Source organism: Cetorhinus maximus, chromosome 14, assembly GCF_964194155.1.
Source record: "Cetorhinus maximus chromosome 14, sCetMax3.hap1.1, whole genome shotgun sequence".
Classification (NCBI taxonomy): Eukaryota; Metazoa; Chordata; class Chondrichthyes; order Lamniformes; family Cetorhinidae; genus Cetorhinus; species Cetorhinus maximus.
Genome location: NC_135892.1, coordinates 77,550,856 through 77,564,209, shown reverse-complemented (window position 1 = coordinate 77,564,209; position 13,354 = coordinate 77,550,856). Strand labels below are relative to the sequence as shown.

The following is a 13,354-nucleotide window of genomic DNA, read 5'->3' as shown; positions in this document are numbered from 1 at the left end:
CAGCAGCACTCTTAAGCAAAAGTTCAGATTCTAAGTCAATCAGAGGAATATTCCATTATCTGCCAACCAGGGTATCCAAAATGATCGTTGTCTGCTATATCTCACGTAACTTTGACCCGCAAATGGTATTTCCATGAAGCAACCGATAAAACACAAGTGGCATCAACCAGTGGCACAAGACAACCCTGGCTAAAGGTGTGTCTACCTAACCAACTGACTAATCAGCAAGATTACTATGACAAGCTCTAAAACCAAACCATTCGGTTGCAATTCAGAAGGAGGAATAGTTGAAGTATAATGAAGAGTTGCAAATCTGCCCAATGCTGTAACAAAATTCGTTGTTGTCTTATTGACCAAAGCCTTACCATCAAGACCCAAGGACACAACGTTTTGCTCCAAACCGTAATCTGCCTCATACCATAAGAATTGTTAGGACACTGTAGAGAATCAATGACCCGAAATTTAATTTACTCCAGCTGTGTGGTACAAGAACACTCAATTTGCTCTTCCTTAGTTCCTTCCCTCTATTGCATTGGGTAGAATACTGCCATTTCCCCATTGCAACACAAATATCAGGGACAGCAGCAGCTGTTTAAAAGCTACTGCTCCCAATACCTCATGTTCTTGCATATGATAATGAGTAAGTCACAGGAACTTAGGGAGGTAGGAACAGGAGTAGGCCATTTAGCCCCTCGAGCCTGTTTCACTATTCGAAGAGATCATGTCTGATCTGCAAACTAATGCCATACAACCACTTCTGGACCATGTCTTTTAATACCTTTGGCTAACAAGAATCTATCAATCTCAGGCTTAAAATTAATAATTGACTTTGCATTAATTGCCTTTTGCGGAAGTGAGGTCCAAACTCCTGTCAACCTTTGTGTGTAGAAGTGTTTCCTTAATTTCATTCCTGAAAGGCCTGGGTCTAATTTTTGTTGGTTTCCACAACCAGCAAAAATAGTTTCTCTCTAACTACCCTATCAGTTCTCTTTAATATGTTGAAAGATCTCTTCTTGGCCTTCTAAATTCCAAGGAATACAATCCTAGTTTTTGTAATTTCTCCTCATAATTTAATCCTTGGAGACCAGGGGCAGGATTTTCACCCTGATATGGGGGCAGGAATGGAGGCAGGCGGACACGAAATTTTGCATCATGGACCAGTTTGTTGGTTTGCTGACACCATATGCCCCCGAACCATTTTGGGGAGTTGTGGTCAGTTTGGGGCTGAAAGGCGCCCACAAGCAACTAGCACCCACAAGTTAGCTGGTTTATGTCATGAGAAGCTCAATTAAAGCCCTGGATCAGAGGCCCATCAGAATTGTCTGGTCAGCCTGCGGGCCCCCCAACGACATGGCCAGCACAGCAGCCTCCTTCAGATGACATCCAGGTGGCAGACTGGGGAGGCCAGCATTCCAGGCTGACTCTGAGGCCTCCCCACACACACTTCCCTACCCCCATTGACTTGGCCATAGCGCATTGAAGAAATGTTTCCCCTCTACAATAGGGTACAGCAGCGGTGGCCATTTTTAATACAAATCTTTAAAAGTGCTGAGAGAGCACCACAAGATTGAGACATCCTCTCTCTCCCTTACCTACAATGGCAGGCTGCAGCTCCTTCCATGCTGGAGGGTGGTCCCACCTCCCACTGATAACCTTTCACCCCTTTGTTAATCAAGAATCTATCTAGCTCCGCCTTAAAATTATTCAAAGACTCTGCTTCCACTGCCTTTTGAGGGAGAGAGTTCCAAAGACTCATGGCCCTCTGAGAGAAAAAATTCTCCTCGCCTGTCTTAAATAAGCGACCCCTCATTTTTGAACTGTGACCTCTAGTTGTAGATTCACCCAGAAAAGGAAACATTCTCTCCATATCCACCCCGTCAAGACCCCTCAGGATCTTAAAGGTTTCAATCAATTCACCTCTTACTCTCTTAAACTCCAGTGGATACAAGCCTAACCTGCTCAACCTTTCCTTAGAAGACAATTGGCTCATTCCTGGTATTAGCCTAGTAAACCTTCTCTGAGCTGCTTCGAACACATTTACAACTTTCTTTAAATGAGACCAATACTGTACACAGTACTCCAGATGTAGGGCTGAATTTTCCCAGAATTGCACTAAGTGCGGTAGTAGCAGGCAGGTAAAATGGAGTCCTACCCGATGAAAATAGTGGGTTTTCACGCCGTGTCTTCCCGAGTTCGCCTCATTATATATTCACTCCCGCGAAACAAGCCGTTTCCATGGCAGGTGGGCTCTCACTCGCCCGCTCACCATCACCCCGCTGTTGCATCACGCCGGTCGCCATCTTTAAAAGACAGCCATCAGCAAAGCACTCATCGCCACCAGTTCAGCACTGCTGCCTGGGAGGCATGACAAAGGCAAAAAGACTGCAGCCCCCTGCTTCAACGATGGGTCCCTCGAGCGACTACTGGATGCCGTGGAGGCCCGCCGGGATGTGCTCTACCCCCGCTATGGCTGCAGGATTGGTAGCAATGTCACCAACCTGGCTTGGGAGGCGGTGGCAGCAGTGGTCAGCGCCAGTGCCCTTCAGAATAGGGCAGCCGTCCAGTGCCGCAAAAGGGTGAATGATCTCTTCCGTTCCACCAGGGTAAGTCACTCTTTCCATCACTCCCAACTCACAAACCCATCACATACCCACAGGGCCCTCACTCACTGCCAGTGCAAAGGACATCACCATTCACTCTTTCACACACACCATTATTGTCCTCATCCTGTCCCTCACCACCCACACAGGTCAGACATACTTATCATCTGGCCCGGCAGGCATCCTGATGCACTCTCCCCATCTCTATCCATGCAGGACAAGCTGGCTCACAACAGGAGGGACTTCCCAGGGCCCTGGCACTCGGAGGACTGCTGGAGGCTGGAACGTTGCTGAGTCTGTGACAGATGAAGACCCTCTGGGCTCAGTCATGTCACAGTTGCTGGAGCTGTAAAGGCAAGCTTGGGAACATCAGGGAGGGATGTCTGCTGCACTCCTCAGATTGCAAGGCACGATGGAGGAGTCCATCTGCCGTCTGTCTTCAGGCTGAGGTGATAGCACCGGCATTGCAACGTACCAAGGCCAACACTGGCAGGATGGTGGCCGCCATGGAGACCTTGGTCCAGGACATCAATCCTGCACTGCTGTGTGGGCTTAACTCCATCGCTGATGCCATAGCTGGCCTCCAACAGTGTGTACGCGAGAGGGGTGCTGGGCAGCTCGATCTTATTTCAGTTAACCCTTCCACTCACGGAGTCAGCAAGGGGTTCTCGGGCACCCATAGGGAGGAGGATCAGCAGGTCCACGCTCCGGGGCCATCCACCTGGGTGACTCTGGGAGTAATCAGCCCATCTGACTGCCCTCTACCTGTGACCTCCGCAGATCCAGCTTCACGGGTCGAGGAGGGTGCCACTGCCACACAGCAGGACCCCAAAAGCAGGCTGGGGCCCTCCAAGTCTCAGCCCTCCAGAGGTCGCCCATCAAAGTCATCACAGACAGGGCGTCATAGTCAGCAGGCTGCCTCCAACTCCGCTGTGGATGTCCAGGGAGCACCAAGACAGGGTTAGGGCAGTTAAGGAGAATTAGTTGCTTAGCCTGGGCATGGCTGTTAACCACTTGTACATAATGTTCACTATTGTCAATAAACTCCCAAGAATGTCTCCCTGCCTATCGCTCCTTGTTCTGATGAGCAGTGTTCTTGTCACTCAGACATGAAACCTTTCTGCACAAGATAAAGGCAGGTGTCTCAGTTCAGGGCCTCTTTCCTGTGCTCTGCGTGGCCTTCAGACCACAGTGATAGTCCAGCCTCACATTCCCTGGACACATTACTGATGCCTGCACCTCGGCAGTGCTGGTCATAGCTGCCAGAATGTAGTGGGCAGGCGCCCAGAGTTCTCTCATATTCTGTGTGCTCTCAGCACCTTTAAGGTGGGGCTGGCCCCCATCATACCAGCATCTGCAACCAGGGATGCCGTGCACTATCTCCTGAAGGGCTGAGGTGCTGAAGGCGGACAAAGCATCAGATGCATCTAAAGTTTCATGGCTGCGTCTCTCAGATGGCCCTGATCATGGAGTGCAAGCGAGCTGCCCTCAGCCAGACAGGAGTCATTCACAGAGGCTATGTGAAGATTTAAGGAGTGTCCTCACTGCATGTTATCATCATCCTCCTGTGATCGAGTGACTATTAGGGCCTCTACTGCATCTCCATGACAGGAGCATTGTCTCAGAGGGTATTGGCACTGAGATAAGCCAGACTAGAGTCAAATGTTCACAACTGCGATGTGAGGCTCTATGGGGACACCTCACTGCATATCGTCATCATCCTCCACAAATCTGGCAGCTATGAGGGCCTCCCGAGTGCACCTGCCTCATCTAGCCAGTGCGAGAGCCTTATCCCTGTCATCGTCACCACCGAGGACCCCCTCACCCTCATCCCTGTCAGCGTCCTCCTGATCAGAGGAGACATGCAGCTCCTCCATCTGCTCCTCAGCCAGCTCCTCACGTCATTGCAGTGTCAGGTTATAAAGGGCGCAGCAGATGACGACGATGTGTGACACCCTCTGCGGACTGTATTGCAGGGCTCCACCAGACTAGTCCAGGCACCAGAGCCGCATCTTCAGCATCCCTATGATTTACTCCACCAAGTTGAGAGCTGTTGCATGAGCCTCATTATAGCGTTGCTCTGCTGCAGACTGAGGCCGCCACATGGGTGTCATCAGTCATGCCCTTTGCAGGTTGCCCTTGTCCCCAGGAGCCAACCCTGCAGCCTCTGTGGACCCTGGAAGACTGCAGGGATCTGCGAGCGACTCAGGATGTAGGCGTCGTGCACACTCCCTGGGAACCATGCGCATACCTGCAGGATGCGTTTCTAGTGGTCGCATACCAGCTGCACTTTCAGTGTGTAGAAGCTCTTGCAGCTGATGAAATCCACTGAGTGTTGCGATGGAGACCTGAGCGCCATGAGTGCAGTCAATCGCACCCTGCACCTGTCGGAATCCTGAGATCCAGGTGAATCCAATGGCCCTTGCATCCTGGCTATCCCATCCCTGGGCGAAATGCACAAAGTTGTGTGCCATGGAGAAGATGGCATCCGTGACCTCATGGGTGCATTTGTGGGTGGCGTATTGTGAAATCCCACAGACGTCACCTGTGGAGCCCTGAAAGGAGCCACTGGCATAGAAATTGAGAGCCGTGGTCACTTTCACAGCCACTGGTAGTGGATACCCTCCATGTCCCCTTGGCGCCAAGTCCTGCAGTAAGTGGCAGATGTGAGCCACCAGGTCCCTAGACATGCGCAGTCATCGGTGACACTGGTTCTCAGTCATCTGCTGGAATGGCAGGTGGCATCTATAGGCCCTGGGTGTCACTTGGCGCCGACCAGCCACGGCTCGCTGTCACTCCTGGGCAGGGTGTGCAGGAGCCCCTGCTGCCCCTTCTTCATGAGGTTGCTGCTCCTGCCTTTGGGCAGGCCAGGTGCCTCAGTCACTCTCTCCTCTGTCTTCTATGGTCTCTGTTGGCCATCAGGCATACAGCTAGGTTACCAGGATCCATGATCCTGACGTGGTTATCATGGCTGGACTTAGCACCTTTCCTGGCCGTGTGTGATGGCCCCTTAGTGCTTCCCGGAGAGTGCTAGTCACACCTCAGATGGCCAGAGATGAGTGCGCTGCATGGCTGCCCTGTCAACCTGTGACATTGGGGACACTGGTCCAAACTGAGATGCTAAAATTGCAAGGGGCTGTGAGTGCCTCCAGCAGTGACTGCTACATGGCCAGCGTTGGCGAGGAGATTGTACAACGTGTGCAGTCCAACTGCTCTGCGGTCCAATAAAGTGGTGGCAGACTCGAAGTGGGGGAGGTGGTAAGGTGTGGAGTGTTGCTGGCCCTTTGGTGCTTCCACGATGATTGCATGGGTGGGCGGGCTAGGAGCCTGACCCCAATCATATCACTGTGGCTGCGCCTGATCTGTCTTAGTTGCAGAGTCAAGGTCAGTTTATACAGGTGTCCCTAATGCGTGGCCATTTCCCTCACTTACCCAGCCCCCCACCTCGATTCCCTGTGTGCGGGATGCAGCACCAGGACAGCACCTGACACCCCCCCTCCCCGCCCCTCAGCAGTCGCATCCAAGGCTTGCCAGCACTTGCCCGCAGACACCCCCCACTCCTCAGCAGTTGCCATCGGGGCCGCGCATCAGTTTTCCCTGCCCCCCGGTGCCCCTGAGGCCTGTAAACAATGGGTGAGCTGCGGAGAACGCTGCTGCTCACTCACCTCAGTTCCCCCAAAAGTGAAGGCCGCCAAATGCACGTTGTCTGCGCGCTGTTGTGAAACACGTCGGGCATGCCTTCCCGCTGACGTGGACGGATAATACAGCGGGGTTCCAAGAGCCCGGCGGGATGGCCTTTTAATTATATATTAATGTATTACAATTAACACCCTGCCAACTGATGGCGGGAAATGCGGCCCACCATCAGCAGGCTGAGCAGAGGATCACAACCTGCCTTCACGCTGTCGTGAATTGGGTCCCACCATATTTTCCGTGCACACCACCTGTCACGCCCGCCACCAGCGAGCTCGGAAAATTCGGCCCATAGTCTCACCAGTGCCTTGTACAACTGAAGTGTAACTGCCCTACCTTTGTATTCAATTCCCCTTGCAATAACATTCTATTAGCTTTCCTAATTCCTTGTTGTACATGCATACTAGTCTTTTGTGATTCATGCAGCAGGGTACCCATATCCCTCTGAATCTCAGAACTCTGTAATCTCTCGCCACTTAGATAATAAGCTTCTTTTTTATTCTTGCTGCCAAAATGAACAATTCACATTTGCCCACATTATACTCCATTTGCCAGGTCTTTGCCCACTCACTTAACCTATCTATGTCAATTTGTGGCCTCCTTAAGTCCTCTTCACAATTTATTTTCCTATCTATTTTTGTGTCATCAGCAAATTTAGCAACCATACCATTTGTCCCTTCATCCAAGTCATTTATATAAATTTTAAAAAGTTGAGGCCCCAGCACTGATCCCTGTGGCACACCACTTGTTACATCCCATCAACCAGAAAAAGACCCATTTATGGCTACCGTCTATTTCCTATTAGCTAGCCAATTTTCTATGCATGCCAATATGTTACCCCCTACACCATGAGCTTTTATTTTCCGCATTAACCTTTGATGTGCCACCTTATCAAATGCCTTCTGGAAATCTAAGTACAGTGCATCCACCAGTTCCCCTTTATCCACAGCACATGTGACTCCTTCAATGAACTCCAAAAAATTGGTTAAACATGATTTCCCTTTCACAAAACCATGTTGACTCTGTCTGGTTGCCTTTTCTAAGTGCCCTGCTATAACATCTTTAATAATAGCTTCTAACATTTTCCCTATGACAGATGTTAAGCTAACTGGCCTGTACTTTCCTGCTTTCTGTCTCCCTCCCTCTTTCAATAAAGGAGTTACATTTCCTATTTTCCAATCTAATGGAATCTTCCCTGAATCTAGGGAATTTTGGAAAATTAAAACCAGTGCATCAGCTATCTCACTAGTCGCTTCTTTCAAGACCCTAGGATGGAGTCCATCAGGACCTGGGGATTTGTCAGCCCGCAGCTCCAACAATTTGCTCAATACCACTTTTCTGATGATTGTCATTTTCCTGAGTTCCTCTCTCCCTTCCATTTCCTGATTTATAGCTATTTCTGGGATGATAATTGTATCCTCTATAGTGAAAACATATGCAAAATACCTGTTCAATTCATCTGCCATCTCTTTACTTTCCATTATTAATTCCCCAGACTCACTTTCTGGAGGACCAACACTCACTTTGTTAACTCTTTTCTTATTTAAATATCTATAGGAACTCTTACTATCCGACTTTATATTTTCAGCTAGCTTTTTCTCATACTCCAATTTTTCCCTCTTTATTAATCTTTTTGTCTTTCTTTGCTGTTCTTTATATTCTGTCCAACCTTCTGACTTGCCACCCATTTTTGCGCAATTGTATGCTTTCTCTTTAAGTTTTATACTGCCTTTAACTTTTTTAAGTTAACCACGGATGGTGGGTTCTCCCCTTGAAAGTTTTCTTTCACATTTGAATGTATCTATTCTGTTTATTCTGAAATATCCCTTTAAAAGTGTCACTGCATCTCTATGGACCTATCCCTTAGCCTCATTTGCCAGTTCACTCTAGCTAGCTCTGCTTTCATGCCCTCATAATTGCCCTTATTTAACTTTAAATACTAGTCTTGGACCCACTCTTCTCTCCCTCAAACTGAATGTAAAATTCAATCATATTGTGATAGCTGCTACCTAGGGGTGCCGTCACTATGAAGTTACCAAATAATCCCATCTCATTGCACAGTACCAGGTCTAGTGTAGCCTGCTCTCTGGCTGGCTCCAGAACATTTTGTTCCAAGAAACTATCCAAAAAACTCCTCATCTAGGTTACCTTTGTCCATCTGATTTTTCCAGTCTATCTGTCCTGATTAAAATCACCCATCATAATCGCTGTACCTTTCTGACAAGCTCCCACTGTCTCTTCCTTTATACTCTGCCCTACCATGTAGTTACAATTAGGGGGGCCTGTACAGCACTCCCACAAATAACTTCTTACCTTTATCGTTTCTTATCTCAACCCAATCTCCTCCTACATTCTGGTTTTCTGAACTTAGGTCATCCCTCTATAATATGCTAATACCATCGTTAAGTACCAGAGCCACCCTTCCATCTTTTCCTAGCTTCCTTTCCTTCTTAAATGTCACATACCCTTCAACATTCAGGTCCCAATCTATGTCATCCTGCAGCTATGTCTCTGAAATGGCTATCTGTTTGTACTTATTTATTTCTATTTGCATTATCAGTTTATCCATTTTCTTTCAAATGCTGCGTGCATTTAGATACAGAGCCTTTAATTTTGTCCTTTTATTATTTTTGTAATGCCTGGCCTTATCTGCTGATTTACTCTTAGATTTGTATTCTTTGTCCCTTCCTGTCATGTTCTGTTTATCATTTCCCATATTATTACCTTTCTCTCTTGCCTTGATCTACTCTTTGGTTTACCACATCTTCCCAAATTTGATCCCTTGCCCCCACTATTTAGTATAAAGCCCTCTCCACTTCCCTAGTTATGTGGCTCGCTAGAATATCAGTCCCAGCACAGTTCAGGCGTAGACTGTCCCAACGGTACAGCCCTCACTTTCCCCAGTACCAGCACCAGTGTCCCACAAACCGGGATTCACTAATCCCACACCAGTCATTGAAACACACATTCATTTCTCTAATCTTATTTGCCCTATGCCAATTTGCACATGGTTTAGGTAATAACCCAGAGATTATTACCTTTGAGGTTCTGCTTCTTAACTTGCTGCCTAGATCCTCATGCTGCCTATGCAGAACCTCCTTCCTTGCCCTGCCTATGTCATTGGTAAGTACATGGGCCACAACAACTGGATCCTCCCCCTCCCACTTTAAGTTCCTCTCCAGCCCTGAGCAAATGTCCCGAACCCTGACAGCAGGCAGGCAACACAGCTACCTGGACACTCACTCTTTGCTTCAGAGAACAGTGTCAATCCCCCCTCACTATACTCTCCCCTATTACCACTACATTCCTTTTTGCACCCACCCCCCCTCCGACTTGAATGGCTTACTGTACCACAGTGCCATGGTCAGTCAACTCATCAAACCTGAGCCCCACTCTCTTCCAAACAAGCTGAGAGAACCGCAAACCTGTTGAACAATTGCAGAGGCTGACACTCCTGCACTCCTGGCCTCTGGATCCCCTTACCTGCCTCACTCGCAGTCACAGCCTCCTTTCCCTGGCCACCGTCCAAATCAGAAGACGCTATCCTGAGGGAGGCATGACTGCCTCCTGGTACAAAACGTCAAGGTAACTCTCCCCCTCCCTGATGTGACACAGTATCTGCACCTCAACCTCCAGCTCAATGAACTCTGAGCCAAAGCTCCTCAAGGCTCAGAAACTTACTGCAGATGTGTTTGCCCTGGATTACACTGGTATCCAAGAGCTCCCTCGTGTTGCAGCCATGACACATCACCTGTCCTGCCATCTTTATGTGCTTTAATTAATTACTTAATTATTTTATTCAACTATTTATTTTCTTTTATGTATTCTATAAATCTTACCACAGATTCCTGTACTATTTTGAACCTTGGGAATAGAATAGACTTATCCACTTACCAAACAGAGCAAGAATCAATTTCTGCAGGGTGAACAAATTAGAAAAAAAGCAAAGAATGGACCTCCCTCCCCATCTCACCGAACTCCCTCAGGTCACCAAACTCTTATACTCCGTTAAAGTCGTACTCAGTACTGGTTGCACTGAGAATGTCTGAATTTATATGTTCTGAAACAAAGGGACTGAGCCCAGGTACAGAACAAATTAGTTTGAGCTTGTTTCTTTAATTAGCTATTTCAGCTGCTGCCAATGGATAGCTTCTAACTCCCTGTTTAGGCCCTTGGATGAAACTTAGAATTTAAACAGCACTCGCAGTTAAATGTTAATCGATACAATATTTGATTTTTAGAATGAGATTTAAGATTCCCTCAACTCACTAATACTCTCACACTTTCAGTAACAAATGTTGAAATGTTTGCTCCACACCCACAGGATTTCATCTGTTTCTGTATTTAACCCCAATGTCAGGCTACTGACCCAAAACACAAAATCCTGCTCCAGGTAAGATTCAAGTAAATCTATGCTGTGCTCCCTCCAAGGCCAATATATCCTTCCTAAGGTGTGGTTCCCAGAGCTGCTCATACTGCTTCAGCTGTGGTCCAGCCAGGGTTTTTTACAGCTGAAGCATGACTTCTACCTGTTTGTATACTAATCTTCCGGATATAAAGGCCAGCATTCCATTAGCCTTTTTGTTTATTGTCTGCACCTGTTTATGGTATTTTAAAAATGAATGTACCTGGTTCCCCACCAGCCCCACACTCCCCCAGAAGTCTCTTTGGTCCCCCACTGTTTCTAGCTTTTCACCATTTAGAAAGTATCATGTTCAATCCTTTTTAGGTCCAAAGCTCACGTCTACCTGCATTGAAATCCATTTGCCACAGTTTCTCTTCATTCACTTAATCTATCAATATCTCTATGGCCTCATTAATGTTTAAATGAGCTAGTCTTCTGTTATAGTGCACGGTCTGCTCCATTTAGTAATGAAACCAGCTCTCTTTTGGTTTTGATGCATAAAATGCATCAAAGACTGGCTTGATTTAGCATTCCAATCTTTGAATGATGTGCTTTGATTTAAAGCCCAGCCTTATCAGTCAGCAAAAGCCCATTTTGTTCTCATTTGTTCCCACCTTGAAAATAGAAAGTATGAATCAGCAGAAGAGGAAAGGTAATCAAGTGCTGTTAAATCTAATGTTTCTAAGCAACAATAAAGGGAAGGAAAGATAGTCATCTGGATAGAGAGAAATTTCTTTGACCTGTCAGCAATCTTAGGGCGAACTGAATTGTTGATGGATATGGAAGTTTAGCTTAAGTTATCTGTTGTCACTTGATTCTTGCTTTGGTGAAATTTGTGCTGGCCTGAAGTCCCAAGGTTCTCAATCGGTTCAATTTTCAGAAACCTGTTCTGCATATTCATTCTTAGAAATTGTCACCAATTATAGTAAATGTCCACGTGCTGAGTAAACATTCTTAATCAATATAGTTTTCTACTGTCATTCTCATAAGCAAAAGGCTAAATGTCAATTCACATGTTTGTACTGCAAATGTCGATCGCCTTCTAGAAAGCTGGATTTATCTTTGTACAACAACTCATCTGTATCCGTTGTCACAACAAAGAGTAATATGATTTATTTCAATCAATGTTAATTCTGCATTAACGTATATCTGTTAGTTATAGAATTTTAAGATAGTGAACTGAAGGTTATTTGTCAGAAAATATGCATTATTTATGGTATAATGATTATTCTGCTAATGCAACCAAGTACATGAAATATGCTAACAACTGATACTGGTTTCGTCAACATAAAACAGATCTAATAATAAATAAAAACCTCCATACAAAATGAGAACATTCTGGTTTGGAAAATATCAGACACCAGGTTGGCATTTCAAGGCTGTTATATAATAATGTTTATGACAATAGCCACAAATATACAATATCCACAATTCCATGCTTGTGTTTCTGTAATGAAAAGATCCTGCAACAGGCATGGCTGGCCTTGGAAGAGATTACAATCAGTATTGCTATATGACACTTAAGAATATTTTCAGGCTCTTCTGCTTCCACACTGAACTTATTAAACCTTAAATTAACTGTGTATTCTCCTGTGTATTTTGTAGCACAATTTATCCTGTCAGGTACAAAATCCAATTGGCTTACTCTGTTCATACTAAATTCCTGTTTATTTATTTATTTTATTTATTTGAAATTAGCTAATGTCTGTGTAAACGCAGCACGTACTGGAACATTGTATGGCTAGGGTAAGTGCTCGTACAGTTTCTCAATTGGAATTTCTACCCCGATGTATGTAAATAATCTTCCAAAAGGGTAATAAAACCAGAAAATTAACATCAGGTCCATCATACGAATAACTGACTTTCTGTTGTTGAGTGATTCAAACAAAAACAGATCAACCCTTTCTATGCTCCTTCAAACGAGTCACTTAATCTAATCTATTAGATTGTTTAATGTTTCAGGTAGAGTTGCTTAATCAGTTGTAAATGAACAGCGCTATGAGTACAGTTCTGAGGAAGAATCACTTCTTGAAATAGTAAAACTTGTCTTTTCTTTTGTCAGGTGCTAATGGTTCACCTATACATATCCAGCAGTTTTGTTCTAATGTTCAAAATCTGAAATAACAAGTATCACCTCAAAACAGATAAACAAAAGAAAAGCAAATGCACATTGCATCTCTTATTACCTTACATTATGCAGATATGCTTAAAACTAGTGTGTTACGTATCTTATATACTTGTTAATCCTTTCTTGTTAAATAAACTGGATATCAGATCAAAATCACATTAGCAACTTTCAGCATTGTTCACAGTATAATGATGCATGGTACCATTGAAACAAATTTGTTTCTCTCAATTTATTCAGAGCAAAACAATGAAGGTTAAAAAACTTGTTACAGGATCCACAATTGAATTATATCCCAAGTACTGTTCAGCATATGTTAATATCACAGGAAATGTGAACTCATTGATGAAATACAATTAGACCCCAATGGTGTGTGCATTAAGAATTGTTGCACAATAAAGGTGAAGGGCATATCAACCCACTCAAAATATTTATGAAGACACGAAAGAAAGATGTCATGATTTATAAGTATACATACTGTAACTTTTATTCATTGAGAGAACACATTCAAAAATTTCTTGAGAAAAAAAG

General features: G+C 45.4%; 1 protein-coding gene across 1 annotated transcript in view; it reads right to left on the bottom strand.

Moving 5' to 3' along the window:
- The window catches only part of kcnh1a (potassium voltage-gated channel, subfamily H (eag-related), member 1a), a 311,195-nt gene that overhangs the window by 99,904 nt on the left and 197,937 nt on the right, over positions 1–13,354 (bottom strand). The window lies entirely within an intron of this gene.